Source organism: Antechinus flavipes, chromosome 4, assembly GCF_016432865.1.
Source record: "Antechinus flavipes isolate AdamAnt ecotype Samford, QLD, Australia chromosome 4, AdamAnt_v2, whole genome shotgun sequence".
Lineage (NCBI taxonomy): Eukaryota > Metazoa > Chordata > Mammalia > Dasyuromorphia > Dasyuridae > Antechinus > Antechinus flavipes.
Genome location: NC_067401.1, coordinates 194759692 through 194774577, shown reverse-complemented (window position 1 = coordinate 194774577; position 14886 = coordinate 194759692). Strand labels below are relative to the sequence as shown.

Sequence of the window (14886 nt, the reverse complement as noted above, 5' to 3'; positions counted from 1 at the left end):
CCAAAGTTAAAAAAAAAAAAAAAAAGATTCTCTGTCTCAAGGATCTCAGAGTTTTAATGAAAGAGGTCACATGCAAACAATCAGGCACAAGTAGAATATAAGATATATTGGAAACAATCAATAGAGGGAAGATACTAGTTTTATAGGGGAGCATGAAAGGTTTCTTGTAGAAGGTGGGATATTAGCTGAAACCTGAAGGAACCCAGTAAAACTAAGTGGACATGAGGGGGAGATCGCAGGCCTGGAACCCAGCCAATGAAAATGCCCGGAGTAAGAAGATGGAATTGTGTTCGAGGTACAGGATGAAGGCTATATCACTGGAAAACATTGTTGATATTTATCCTTTATTCTAAAAGAGGACCATTTATTTATACCTTCTGAATCCAATTCTCCCTGTGCAACAAGAAAACTGTTCGGTTCTGCACACATATATTGTATCTAGGATATACTGTAACCTATTCAACATGTATAGGACTGCTTGCCATCTGGGGGAGGGGGTGGAGGGAGGGAGGGGAAAAATCGAAACAGAAGTGAATGCAAGGGATAATGTTGCAAAAAATTACCCTGGCATGGGTTCTGTCAATAAAAAGTTATTAAAAATATATATACATATATATTTCCAACAAAATAAATAAATAAAATAAAAGAGGACCATGACATCAGGAAGGTGATGCCATAACATGAATTGGATTTAAGTGACTTTGCAAAGTGTCCAACCTCACTCCTCCATTGCCACCTGGGTCAATATAGGGATGGTGGTGGAGAGGATGGTACAGGCTCTGGAAGGCTTTAAAAGCTAAAAAGAGAGTTTTATATTTGATTCCTAGAGGCAATAGTGAGTCACCGGAGTTGATTAAATAATGGAAGGTAGGGTGACATGATCAGATTTGTACTTTAGGGAGATCAGTTTGATCAAATAGAACAATCAAGCTCATGTCCCTGGGGTTTTCCATTAGAGACATCTCTCCAAAATGACATCAATACATTAATAATTTCTCTTTTGATCAGACTATTTAGTCAATTCTGAATCTATGTAGTTGTACTATCTAACATCTTGCTCTAATCTCCCCAACTTTTCCCCATGGACATCAAAAGAGACTTTGGCAATGACTTTTGAGATTTCTTGACCTTAATGGGAAGCTTATGAATGAAATATGTTTAAAAGAATTGCATATATTTAACTCATATCAGATTGCTTGCTGTCTTAGAGAGGAGGGAGGTAAAGAAAGGAGGGAGAAAAATTTGGAACAAAAAAAGTCTTACAAAAAGTTAATGTTGAAAACTATCTTTATTGCACATGTTTGGTCTGTGTTGGATTGCTTGCTGTCTTGGGGGGAAGGGAGGAAAGGGAAAAAAACTTGGAGCACAAGGTTTTTGTTGAAAACTATCCTTGCATGTGCTTGGAAAAAAATAATTTTTTTCCTATTTTTAAGAAGAAAAAGAATAATTTAAAAAATTTTAAAAGAAAGCTATTTTACATGTATTTGGAAAAACTAAATAATAGTATTTAAATAAATATTATTTAAACTTATGAATGGGTAATGCTCTGAGAGATATAGTATATTATAGAAGGAAAAGAACTGACCATGACATTAACTTATTTATGTGATCCTTATTTTCTTCCTCTACAAAATGAGACAATCTGAGAGAATCATTCTAATTTTGTGATTCTATTTCAAGATCTTTAAATGTCTTTGCTTTTCTGTTACCCCTCTCTCATACTTCAAGTAGCATCAAGATTTTTGTTTTAAAGTATTTAGAGAAGAAGGACTTGAAAGTGGTGGTCAAGGATCAACTGCCAAATCAACTCCCTTGCTCTCTGGAGAGTTAGTTATGACTAGATAAGACCAGAGGACCCTGGTGATGACCAGTAAGTTGTGAACTAGCAACCAGATCTATAATCCTATGACATAAATAAGCTAAGATTCTGACTCCCAGAGGTGATGACTGATGATGACTCGTTCTAAAGGAAATGCGAATAGAACATCCTGTGGGAACTGTATGATTAAATTCTTTTGCTTTCTCAAGGGAAGACTCACATCATATATGTCCAGAACTCTTGGGTCCATATCAATCTTAAGTCTAGGGAACTTCCAGGATCTAGGAGAATGTAAGGTTTGTAGCTGTTTTATTATCATGTTTTGTCTCATTATTTACATATTATTTACTTTAGTAGTTAATTGTAATACTTGGGAGACTGAAATAAAATTCTGATTGGTAGATCCTCAAATACACTTAGCCCTAGATGACAAATGGCACTACTCTGAAGAGAAATGACAGAACTGAAGATAGAAGCCCTGGAGGGAGGGGGTTCTAATAACCATTAAAAAAAAAAAAGAAAGAAAGAAAGAAATACTTAGCACTTCTGCTACAAAGAAGCATCTTGAATCTCCATTTGCCTTTCAGATGTCTTGAAATGAATGTCCAGTAAGCACCTTAAACTCAACATACTCACAACTGAACTCTTCTTTTCCCCTAACCCTTACTTTTCCTTACCTTCCCTACTACTGTAAAAGGCATCACTATCCTTCCAGTCCCTCAAGCTCCCAACCTCGAAGTCATCCTCAACTCCTCACTATCTCTCACTCCATCTCATATCCAATCTGTTGTCAAAGCTTCGATTTCACCTTTGCAGCATCTCTGGAAGATACTGCTTTCTCTCCTCTAACATTGCTACCATTTTGGAACAGGTCCTTACCTCATTCCTGGCACTAATTTAATAGGCTGCTGATAGGTTTGTCTTCCTCATATCTCTTCCCATTCCAATCCATTCAGCCACTAAATCGATTTTCCTAAAGTTCAGATTTAACTGAGTCATTTCTTTTATTCAATAAGCTCCAATAGCTCCCTGTTACCTCTAGGATCAAATACAAAATGTTCTGTTTTCATTCAAAGTCCTTCATAACCTCCTATCTTTCCAACCTTCTTACAACTTATTCCTTGACTCATATTCTTTAATCTATTGCATTGGCTTCCCTCCTGGCTGTTCCACAAACACTCCATCTCTCAGCTCCAGGCATTTTCTCTTACTGTCCCCCACTGGAACACTTTCCCTCCTCCACTTTGAACCCCTGGTTTCCTTTGAATCATAGCTAAAATCCCATTCTCTACAGAGAGCCTTCCCCAATTCTTTTTAATTCCAGTGCCTTCCCTCTATTAATTATTTCATATTTATCATATATATGTGTGTGTGTGTGTGTATGTATATATATGTAAAACTTGGTAAGTATATATTTATTTGCATGTTAGATTGTAAGTTCCCAGCACTGAACCTCATTTCTTATGTAGTCTTAATCACTAAGTGGGTGTTGCCTCAGTCAAACTGAGACCTGTTGAAACTTAAAAAGCTCAAGGAGTCCAACAGCATCTAGGGCTATTTCTAGTCTCGGACTATATCTTGCCATTGGACCCACATGGCTCTGGAGGAGGAAGTAAGATTGGTGACTTTGCACAGCCCTCACATGCATGTTATGGTATTATGTCCCTAATGTCTGGACCTCTTCATAAACACTATGTAACACAGTGACTGTCATATAGTAGGTGCTTAATAAATGCTTATTGATATGAAAACTGCAGGTGTGAACATTTGATGCCCCATCAAGTGGCTATGTTATCAACAGGTGATCAAACAAGCCAGAGTAAATCTAATAAGAAATTTCCTAATGGGACTAGAGAAAAGGGAGTGAAGTTGAAAATTAAGAGATTATCTCTGGATTTCAGTTCCCTAATTTGTAAAATGAAGATTTTGGACTACATACTCTTTAAGCAAGAAAGAACAATGGAATCAGAGGACAGACTCTGACCAGCTCTGCTGCTGACTTTGTAAAAGATCATGAACAGATCAGTCTCTTTCTCTGGGCTTCATCTATAATAAGGGCACAGGACTAGATTGTTTCTGAAGTCCCATCCAACTGTATAAATGATTCTTACAGTTCTAAAGCTATGATAAGCATCTGTGATTATGTGTGAAGGGAGGGTCAGAGGAAAATAAAGGAGGGATGGTTACATATTTCCCTGCCATCTATTCAGGATAGGATACCTAGGTAGCCTATCCTATCAAGTATATCCTATTGATATCCTATCAAGTATAATCAGTATTATTGTTGAGAAGGAGGAAGAGGAGGACACAGTACAAAGCCAAGCTCAGGGGCCAGAAGTGAGATAAAAGCCTTCCACAGTCTCTGAAAGTTGTCCTTCCTTCAGTCCCACCCTTCAAGGCCCATGAGCAAGCACCTTTCCTGGAACTCAGCAGAGAAGGGAGCCCCTCCCTATCCAGCCTTGGCACCTGTCTGGGTACAGCATGTCCCCTGGGGCATCCTGCAGACACCCCAGCAGGCCTAGGTGTACCATAGGGCAGTTTCTTCCTCCTTAACTCTCCATGTGTGTCCTTGGCCTTGCTTTTGGCAACTGAAAGTCTCCTCTCTAGCAGCTAGCTTCTTACCCCCTTGTTATGCTCAGAATGGTTCTGTCCTTCTGCCAGACCACAGAGAATTCCGGGGGCTAAGGGTGAGAGGAGGAGGGAGGTGACAACACGAATGTCCTTTGGGGCGTCACAATTCCTAGGCTCTTCACATACTTTTGGGAAGGACCATAGTGTCTCAGCTCTTCAACACCCCTCTCCCTCTTTGTCCCCTCTAGGAGAATCCATAAGCTTCTGTGACCTAGGGAGAGGCAAAACCTCTAGACCAAGTAGAATCAGAAGACCAGAGGAGTGAGGAGATACGGTGGGAAGGTCTCCTGCACTGGGATTCTTTTCCTTTTTTCAGGCCCAAATAAACACAGTCTGGCCCATCCCCTCACTCAGAGAAACCCCTTTCTTATGCCCTCTCTGTACCTTTTTCTCTTGTCCCAAAATAGGAACAGTGTGCTCCTAGTCTGCCCACTGCCCTGCATTACCTTCTCCTCCCAAGCCCAGCCTAACTCTGACTGACGCAGGTAGCCCCAAATCTGTGCTGTCCCTATTGGGGGTGTGTGTGTGAGGGGGTGGGGGGCTGGGGGCGATGCCCCGAACTTCTTTGTTTTCCAGGCTGGGCGCGGGACCGTCTCTTTTCAGGTACATGCCTGAGGGGTCTGTAGGTACACACTCTCCCAGCACGAGAATTTGGGCCGGGGGCGGGGGAGTGGGAGGGGGGAGAGGGAGAGGGAGGAAGAGACAGGGTGTGAGGGGAGGAAGCGGGGGAGTGGGGGGGAGAGGACTGTCCTCTGGGCGGGGAGCGAGCCTCGCGGAGGAGGGAGATGGGGGTTCCGACGGTCGGGCCTCCGAGGAAGTGCCGGCGGACAGCGCCGGCGAGGCTCCCGGGGGCCCAGGAACTTGCACCCCTCGGCCCCGCCTGTAACTGCCGTGTGTGTGTCGGGTCTCCGAGCCCGGCTGACCGCAGGCTGCAGGAGCGGTTTATCTGGTGAGCGAGCACACCCGCTTCCCCAGCTGCTGAGTCAGGCTGTTCTTGCACTCGCTCCCTGCTCGGTACATTGTGTTCCAGCCCCGGCTCCCTGGCCCCGAGCCCAGCTGCTCACATCAGCTTCTCACTTGTTTGTGTTCGCAGCTTGCACTGTGCCTGGCTCAGAGTACAGCCGCCCCCACGGCACTGCAGCCCCGAAGGGGGGAGTCAGAGGGGGAGTGGCAGGAGACGAGAAGGGGAACAGAGGGTGGTGACGGGGGTGGGGGTGGGGGGAGCCCGGGCACTCAGCCCATAAGGAAACTCTAACCCTGGCAGAGCGTTCCTGCCAGCCTTGTCGGAGGGCCAGGTTGGGGAGGGTGGATGAGAATCACAGGAGGTGCCCCATTTCTCTCCTCCTACCCATTTGACCTCAAGCTGTAGCCTCTCCCCGGGAGATTCCCTTTCCCCCAACTCCATCCCTACTCTCAGGTGGCAACGAGCCCTTGGCAATATGGGGGCCAAATGCCTGTTTGTAGGCTTAGATTAACTGTCTGTGGGCTGTGATGGGATCTTGGAGCAAGAACAGATGGTGCGCAGCAGACCAGCGGAGGGGAGGAGGTATGGAGGACTGGCTGGCTAGACTTGAATTCTAGGCCTGACCCCACTTGGTTATAAATGGTCTTCATGACCATGGATGGACCAATCTCTGGGCCTCAGTTTCCTCACCTGTAAATCACGATGTGATCGGTGTTTCTTAACTTTTTTGTCCATTGACCCCTCTGGGGTTTATTCTCAAAATAATATTCTTAAACGCATTAAATAAATTATATATAGGTAACAAGGGAAACCAATTACATTGAAAAAATTATTAAATTCTTAAAAAAAGAAAAAGCTTACAGACAGCAGATTAAGAGCCTCTACCTTAGGTATCTTTAAGGCAATGTCTTTATTATTATTCTCTGATTCTAGGAAAGCTGCCTCCTTCCACCCATTCCCAATGCTCCCTGTGAGTTTGGGGAAGTGTATTGGAGGTGTGTTGGGGGAGGGGAGGCTGGGAATTCTTTAGCCATGGGCTGAAGAGCCCCAGAAGAATGTGGTTCAATAACAATATAACTATCTCTAGGAAATGAGATTGGGCAACAGTGGGGGAGAAGGGGAGGTGGAGTGATCCAGCTATAAGCCTCTAATTTCTTTTACTGCCATTCCTAAAATCCCTTTTTCAAACATAGTCAATGTCTTCAGCTCAAATCAGAATCATGGGCTTTCTTTCTCTCTGGGGAATGGTTACAGGCTTGGAGAAGTGTCTAGCAGCCCAGACTCAGGCCCCTTAGAAAGGTTTAAGGACTCTCCCTCTCGCCTACCACTGGCCAGAAAGAGAGCTGACGATTTTCATGGCTATAGAAAGGCTACTGTTAACTACAACTATGCTAGAAAAGTCCCCACCTCCACACACAGCTCCCCCCCCAACCACCCACCACCTCATTGCCTCCAGTTCAGATGGGCATTCCTAAAAACCCAGACATATCCATGGAGTGAGACAGCACCAACCCTTTTCATCTTTCCCTGGGCTCTGGGCCAGAGAGCCAGTGGGGAGGGGGGAGGGACAATGAAAGGGAGGGGTTTAGAGATGGAGAGGGAGAAGTTATTGAACAAGGACTTGGTAATTAGGGGAAGAGTACTCAGAACTTGGACCTCCTCAAGATTGATTTGCTCCAAACCAAGAAAATAAATCAGTTAGGAATCAATTAAGTACAAAACCATGTGTCCCAATATTATTAGGTATTGTGGGAATGCAGACTCAGGGGCCCTGACTTTAAGAAGCTCATGGTCTTTGAAGTGAGAGACATACTATTAAAAAGAGAAGATATTATGGAGCACGTTTATAGAAGTGCAGAAGAGATAGAGAGAATGCTTAGAAAAAACTTATGCTACCTCATGAAAAATAGGATAGATTCTGCTAGATTTAGTACTCCCAATAATCAGCTCCACAAATCTCAGCTCTAGTACCTCCCTTTCATCCCTATGTTTTTTCTTGCACTATTTCCTCAAGGTGTGTACCCAAGTTACCCAAATCTAGGATTTTCTGACTTCTAAGGGATCTTAGAAATCATCTAATTTAATTCATTAATGTCACTGAAGAGAAAACTGAGAATTCAAGAGAAGTGACTTGGCTAAGGTCTCATGCATACACATAGCACATGGCAGAGGTAGAATTCAAATGTGAATCTTAGATCAGTCACCCTTACTCTGGTGTAAGTAAATCATGCTTATTCTGATTTAGGACAGAGACTCTAATTTTTCTCTAATTTGTTCTGAATCCTCAGCACCTTCCATGGTACTATGGCTATATTTGCTTTTGGTTTCATTGCATTTTAAGAAGGGAAGAAGAAAACAAGCATGTATTATTAAATACCTATCATGTGCTGGACACTGTATTAAGCACTTTATAAATCTGATCTCATCAGATTCTCACAACAGACCTGGAAGGTAGGCTGGAACTGAGGCAGACAGTGGTTAAGTTACTTGCCCAGGATAATACATATGATACCAAATTTGAGTCTAGATCCAGTGTTCTATTCACAGTTTAATATAACTGATTTTCTGCATTATCCCTGAAAAGTGGTCATTTAGTTTCTGCTCAGATACATCCAGCAATTGAGAACAAATCAATCCATTAATAACTATTAAGAGCCTACTATATACTAAACACTGGAAGAACAAAGAATGAAACAATCCCTTCTTTCACAAAATTTACATTTTAATGGGTAAGAGGCACATATTTAAAATATATTTAATATAAATATAAGGTGAATGAAAACAAACATCTACAAAGAGGTTAAATACAACATAGTTTGGAGTGGAGGACTGGCAGTTGGAGGATCAGGAAAAGCTTCATGTAGAAAGTAGTGCTAGAGCTTGAGCTTCTCTAAAGGTAGAGACTCTAGGAAGCAGAGGCAGAGGAGAAAAATGAGAATCTCTGACCTCAACTGGAGTAAATGTGACAGACCAGAAAAGGGGTAAGATCTAAGACTTGTGTAAGAGGTGGGGCATTCTCGTGGGATGTGAAAACAGCCAGTACAGAGGCTGTACAAAGATGGGAGATGCATGTGTGAGAAAGAGGTGGGTCTAACAAATTACCACAGCCCATTTTGCTTTTGGACAGCTCTAATTAATGTCTATTTTGCATCTCATTGACCCTTGCTACTGTTTCCCTCCTTTCCCTTCCTCCATGAACCACAAGTACACCGCCACCGCCTTGTTCATGGTTTGTCTAAATGCTGGAACCCCAAAGGGAACCCCAGGAGTCTGAATGTGCCGAGGGTGAACGGGGGGCGGGGTGGAGAGAAGCAGAGAACATATTTTCTGTGCTTCAAAAAGGAACAGCAGATGTGCTCTGTCTGGGCCTGGAGTGGGGTGAGGGGAGGAGTCTCAAACCATCCTAGCAAGAGCCCTTGCTCACTGGCCACCCTGATCCAGTCCTCCCAACCCTGGAAAAGACTGGTACAGTTTGTTAGGCTGGGGTCGGAATGTACTTTGTGTTTCAAATGGCCCCTGTCCAGTTCTGTGCCGGCCACTTTATATTTATCCTTTTCCAGCCCTAGACTTCATGGTATCCTGCTGTCAATCAAACTTACATCTGCCCATTATGGACTTGAGTCCCAGGCCCATGATAGAGCAGGAAAATTCTCCAATCTTCACGGATCTCTATTTTAGGGAACAGCACAGAAGAGGAGAAGGCTGACAAACAGGAGGCACCTCCTCATTCTCCCCCCATCCCTTTATCCCCAACCTAGGAGTCAGGCCACAAAAGAATAAAAGTTCACAGACTCTACTACCTTTTCTCACTACCGAGCCAGTATAGAACCAGCCTCTGGGCCATTCCTAAACCACCTAAGGATTACTCTGGGAGTGGACTCTCCAGTGGGTAGTGTTTGTACTTGGAATCAGGAAGATTTGGCACTGGGTCATGAGACTTTTCTCATTAAAATGGAAGCTCCTTGGAGGGCAGATATTGTTTTTGCTTTTTTGTTTATATTTCCAGCGCTTGGAAATGGGTCTGCCACCTACTGAGCACTTAATAAATGTTTATTGAATGATAAGAGTATTGATAACCCAGAAGTGAACTTCTTCCCTGTGGTGACCAATGTTCCCACATCTTAATCCAGAAACTCAAGTCCCAAAACTACCACTAATTCATTGCTGGGACATCTACCCCCTCACTTTGCACTGTTTTCTTCAAAGTCTACCCCAGCCACCTAAAATGAATTTGCCCAAAGTATAATTATGATGACTGTGGGTATCGTCTCTCACCCCATTTTCTAGCCTTTCTTAGGAGCATGGGAACTTCCATGAAGAATCCTAGACAATGAAGTCTGAGGTTCAACAAGCTCTTTTTAAATCACCCCTGAAAGATATGCTTCAGAAATCACTATTGACAGGGAAATAAGGTAAGATCTACCCACCTCCTGAACAGTCATATATTCATTTTAGTTTGGAGTCTTAAATTTGATTTACCTACAAATATAGGTGATTTTGTAATGGTTTTCTAAATTGTGCCCAGGTGCTAGATCCAGAAGTTTGTGGTTTCTCTTGGCTAGGTCAGCATTCTACTCACAAATGGATGGATTTTTTCTTCTGCTTTTACTACCAACATCTGGGATGAGAGAGGCATTTTCCAGGCCCCAAAGACTAGTTTTTCCTTTCACCCCCTTCATTCTCCAATTTCCACTGGGCCTTTCCTCCAGAGGAAGGAGGAAGGCTAGGGAAGGGAAGGGAATACCTGTTTGCCCATCTTCTCATTCCCCATCTCGAATGCATAAGGACCAGAACAATTATTCACGTTCATTGTGTTATAGTGAACTCCTCTGTTCAGTCTTAAGTATCTGTACCGGAGTTGGCCTTTGTTCTAATCCCAGATAGCTGGGATTCCTGACTCCCCCCTCCAATTTCCTATTCATTCCCTCCTTCCCCACTTCCCCCTTCACCTTTCACCCAGAAACAAACTTGGCCTCCCTCACGATATTGATCTAGGACTGGGATGCCAGAAATCTGAGGTGCTTGGGTGGGAAGGGTATGCTTGCTCACCATGCCGTGTTCTCAAGTTTGTCAGCAGCATTCCGGAGTTACAGGGGCACAGCCCTTCACGGGCATCCAGGCTCACCAGGATGAAAATAATAATGCTATAAAATGCTCTTTACATTATGCAACACTTTATATATTTTTTCAGGATTAAAAAAATATATTTTATGTACTGTTGAATTTTTCAGATGTGTAAATTCTTTATGACCCCATTTGGGGTTTCTTGGCAAAAATATTGGAGGGGTTTGCCATTTCTGTCTCCAGTGCATTTTACAGATGAGGAAACTGAGAAAAACAGGGTTAAGTGATTTGCCCAGGGTCACACATCTCATAGGGATCTGAAGACAGATTAGAACTCAGGTAGATGAGACTTCCTGATTCCAGGCCCAGTACTTTAACCACTAGACCCTCTAGCTGTCCTCATATGTGAATGTATGTCCACATGTATATGTGTATATATATATATTTATGTATCTATATGTGCATGTATATGTACACATATACACATGTGTATATAAACACATGTGCAGCTACATGTAGGTATATATGCATTATATGTCTGTATATTTGTGCATATACACATATACACATGCATGTTACATGTATATGGATACCTTTAGTTTTTATATAAGCTTAATTTCCAAATAATGTCCCTTTCTCCTTTCCACCCAAAGAATTACCCCTTGTGACAAAGAATATAAAAGAAAGAGGAAAAAAAATAAATTCAACAAAACTAAGTGGTATATCAACTGAGTATGATAGTTTATACAATATTCCATATTCATGGTCTACAAAGAAGAAAAGGATATTAGTCTTACCATCTCTTCTTCAGAGTCAAGACTGAGCCTTATAATTATTGGCATCCAATTTTTATTTTGTTTTTTCATTCTTTCCTTTTATATTTCTGTAATCATGTTTACTATTTTCCTGCTTCTGCCTATTTCACTCTGTATCAGTATGTCTTCCCAAACTTATCTGCATTCTCAATATTCACTGTTTCTTAGAGTAGGCCCAGTATATTCTACCACACATTTATTTTGTAACTCCTGATCAATAAGCTTCTACTTTCTTTCTGTTTCTTTGTCACCCTAAAAGCACTTTATGCTTTTCAAACTAATTTTCACAGTCTCATTTGATCCTCATTGTATTCTTCTAAGTGGGGCAGATTTAAAAAGTCATAGATATAGAGCTGGAAGGGACCTCAGAGGCCTTTTAATCCCTTTTAAAAAAAAAAGAGGATATTTCTTCTCCCAGAGAGGGTAAATGATTTGTCCAAAACCATTTAGGAAGTAAGCACCAGAGGGAGGATTTGAAGTCAGGACTTCTAATTCTAACCATGTAATGCAGTGGGTAGAATGCAGTCTTCTTGAGCTCTAATCTGGCTTCAGATACTTCCTAGCTGTGTGATCTTGGGCAAGCCACTTAACCCTGTCTGCCTCAGTTTCTTCATCTGTAAAATGATCTGGAGAAGAAAATGGCAAATCACTACAGTATCTTTATCATGAAAACCCCAAATAGACACAACTGAAAAATGGCTGAAGAACAATGAAAACTTTTCTTTCCACTGGGTCATTCCTGCCCCTATTCCTAAGACTGAGACCAGATCAACTAACATTTAGCCACCACAAGAGGATATGGAGTAAAGTCAGCAGACATCCTGTATTAGGCAAGACAGATCTAGATTTTGATTTCCTGTCCAAGTCTTTCATTTTTGTCCCCACTGAGATAACATTTCTTTCCTTCTTTCCTTCCTCCTTTCCTATCCCATATCTCCACCTCTCAGCTAGTCATATTTATGAACCAGGTTTCTCCCCTTACATTTTTCAATCTTTTTTAGTTTCTAGAGAAATTGTCAATTGTTCTGATCAACCACTATTAGTAGTTCCAGGGCTGTGATTTCACTAATGTAGAAAATTCCCAGGTAGGGGAGTTTAACAGTGCAGTTCGGAATCTTCTCTCAGTGTCTCTTCTTAGGGAGTTGATGAAGTCACTAAGAGCTGATGTGACCTACAGAATCAATATGTGTCAGAGGAGGCTCAGATCTTGGCTTTGAATCTGGCTCTGTATTTCCTATGACATTAGGCCTTTCTAACTACTTGCTATCCAACTTTAATAAAATTAACCCTAACAATTAATTTGTAGGAAACAATCCAAATCCTAACCTCCAACTTCTGGCCCAGGTATACATATCATGTTTATCCTCGGTGTCTTAAACTGGTGTCTGAAATTTCGTCACTTTATCGGGCAGCAAAATATGTAAAAACAAGTCACTTCCTCTCCTAGGACTTCATATGTAAAATGAAGGGACTGAATAAAGTATATGCCTTTCTGTTGCAAAATAATTGAAAAAATTATGATACATGAATACAATTAGTTAAATAGTAAGAAATGGGGGATATAAGGAATTCAGAGAAATCTGGGAAGGTTTACATGGACTGATACAATCTGTTCTCATGCAATGTTTGCTTTGCAAGAAAATAATCTATACACCAAGGTAAATTAAAAGATTACCCAAAAAAGAAGTAAAACTGAATTTTTAAAAAATAGTAAAGGTCCTAGAGAAATTATAATGAAGTATACTTTCTTCTTATGGCAGAGAGATGGGGCACTAGTGGGACAGAATATTATTTACATTGAATAATAAGATAAGGTTTCTGTATCAGATGTCTCTGCTTAATTGCTTTTCATTTTTATAAGATGGGGCTGAAATTAGATCTCAGAGGACAGAAAATGGTTGCTATAAAGATCAAAGAAATCAATAAAATGAATTTTTTTAAAATAAGGGGATTGGACTTTGTTCCCACTCTCAGATGTTCTCATCAGCAAACATTTATTGATCACCTACTATGTTTAGGACACAATACTAGATACTATAGAGGAGACATGGCAGCAAAGGCAGATTTCTGGCCTCCAAGGTATGTATGGTAAAAATGGAAGAGTAAAAGTATACACATGAAAATATTATTAAGGAAAATAAGAAGCATAAACTTAGTGTGATACTAGATTGTAAAATGATCATAAGATTGAAAGGTGGAAAGAACCTTGGATAACATCTAACACAGTCCTTTCATTTTACTTATACTTGTATGGAACTGTGATCTTAGGAAGATAGGTACTCTCTCCAATCATCCAGGTCACAATCAATTTATACTCTCTATATTGATGACTTTTTTCTAAATTTTCTTGTAAATCTTCTACAGAAGAATCCACCCAATATACTGATGGATCACTGGGTAAATCCAATATGGAGAATTAATAGGAGGACATGATCAAGAGTTCCACAAGATGAACAAGCATGGTAAAAGCTAAGCTGAAAATCTAGTTTTGATGGAAGTCATCCTATTCTCTTCAGCTGTTTGATACCCCTCCCTCCCATAGATTATTTACATTATATGAAATTTAAAAGCATTAGCAAAATCAATGCAACTAGACAAGAAACGAAGTAGTCGATTGGAAAAATACATATGTATCAAAAAACTCTAATAAGAGTCTGATTTCTAAATTTTATGTGTGTATGAATATTTGTATATGTGTACAACATGAATGTGCATACTTATCTATATAATCCCCACATATATTTATATATAAACACATACATACATACATATATGTGCATATACATCCATAGATAGACATATTTATAGATATATAGTATAAGATACATAACACCAGATGCCATTCCCCCCAAAAATGAAAGATCAAAAAGGATATAAACACTTTTCAAAAAAAGAATTGCAAGACCCTGGGCACATTACTTAACCCCAATTGCCTCAGCAAGAAAAAAAAAAATCCAAGCTATTAATAACCAAACGAAAGACTGCTCTAAATCATGAATAATATGAAAAAAGTATATCAAAACAACTCTGAAGCTTCATATCACATTCAACAATTGGTAAAAGTGATAAAAGATGGGAATAGCCAATGTTGGTGGGGTTTATGTAAAGACAGGCATATTAATCCTCTACTGGTAGATTAGTCAAATTATTAAAGAAAGCAATTTGGAATTATGCTAAGTAAGGGACTAAAATGTCTGGATCTATTCATTATCCATATTCAGTATTTGTCTAAATGTACAGATAAACCAACTATATGAATTGTATATCCATTCCATATGATTGGGAGAAGGATTAGACCTGTGATTTCATTGGCATAAGGAACTCCCAGGTAAAGAAACTCCTATCAATACAGATAGACAAACTTTTTTTTTTTTTTAACAAATTATAGACTTAAAATAAAAAATACTATCCCCATCCAGAGAAAGAACTGATGGAGTCCAAATGCAGATTGACTCTTTTCAATTTCATTATTTTTTCCATAGCTTGTTCCTTTTGTTCTGTTTCTTCTTTCACAACATGAATAATATGGAAATATTTTTTTCATGTTTGTACAATAAAACCTATATCAAATTACCTACCATCTTTAAGAAAAG

The 14886-nt window shown here is 40.5% G+C and overlaps 1 long non-coding RNA gene across 1 annotated transcript; it reads left to right on the top strand.

Moving 5' to 3' along the window:
- The first annotated feature begins 2057 nt into the window (after nucleotides 1–2057).
- On the top strand, nucleotides 2058–14355 carry LOC127561209 (uncharacterized). The gene is made up of 3 exons (XR_007953482.1): nucleotides 2058–5399; nucleotides 9702–9826; nucleotides 13658–14355. It is a non-coding gene; the product is annotated as an uncharacterized LOC127561209 (long non-coding RNA).
- Nucleotides 14356–14886: the final 531 nt, after the last annotated feature.